Source organism: Myotis brandtii, unplaced genomic scaffold (assembly GCF_000412655.1).
Source record: "Myotis brandtii unplaced genomic scaffold, ASM41265v1 scaffold940, whole genome shotgun sequence".
NCBI lineage: Eukaryota > Metazoa > Chordata > Mammalia > Chiroptera > Vespertilionidae > Myotis > Myotis brandtii.
This window is the reverse complement of record NW_005371877.1, coordinates 486,459-487,537: the sequence shown is the minus strand read 5'-3', so window position 1 is coordinate 487,537 and position 1,079 is coordinate 486,459.

The window sequence follows — 1,079 nt, the reverse complement described above, 5'->3', positions numbered from 1 at the left end:
TCGGCTCCAAGCCCGATGGGATGGGGAGCTGGCAGGGCAGTCCCTGGGGCAGGACTTCTCAGGGCTTTTCTGACACCTGTTCCCGTCGGGGGGAGCACATCTGGGACAGGCTGGGCTCCCGCCCTGGGCGGAGGGCGCCCCGTGGGGTCCCAGGTGCTCAGGCCCGTCAGTGGGCAGCCTGTGGAGCGTGCACAGCCTGCACGATGGATGGACCGTTTGCAGGTGACACGGAGGTCTCTCTGCGCCGTGTCCCCACCACTGCACGCGTGGGGGTGCCGGGCTTGTTCCGTGTACCCTGCCTTCCTCACCGCGTCCCTCTCCTTCTCCCGGTGACCCAGGGGCAGCGCAGCGACCTCCCTCCTGCCCCCTCTCCTTCCGGGCTGGTTCCTGACCCCGCTCCCTGCCGGTTCCCAGGGGGCCGCAGCCCGTGGCGTGTTTGTGAAGCCGTAAATCTCGATTAAAGCGGCTCCGGGTAATGAGACCGGAGCTTCCTGGCTCACCCAGGCGCCGCCAGGCCGGGCTGCAAATTAACTTGTCGCCGTCACAGCTTGGCCCAGGCTCCCTCCCGCCTGGCGCGGAGAGCAGGGAGGCTGCCCGAGCCTCAGTTTCCCTCTCGGCCCCCCTTCATTGAATCACTCCACCCCGCAGCCTGGCGGGCTCCCCACAGAGGCCAGGGTGGCTGAGCCCGCGGCCCGGGTCCCAGTCCCTCTCTCCCCTGCGGGTCTGCCTGCCCAGGAGTCTCCTGCCCTCGGCCTCCCCAGGGGACCCCATGCCACACCACTCTTCCCCGGACCAGCCTGTGCTGGGACAGGCGGCCAGCGATGTGGTCACGGCTGGAGTGCCCCCCCCCACACACACTGGAGGGCCCCTTGCCCCCCTCCTGCCTGGGGGTCATGGCGCCGTCCCCCAGCCGGGGCCGTGGCGAGGGCAGCGGGTCTGCTGAGCTAATGGCCTGGAAAACGAGGCTGCGGATGAGCAGACACGGAGGAGGTGCCGGGGGCCAGGAAAACAGCCCGCGGAGCCGGCTCTCGGGGCCAGCTGGGGGCACCTCCCTGACCCGGCCCCCCCTTCCTGCCAGA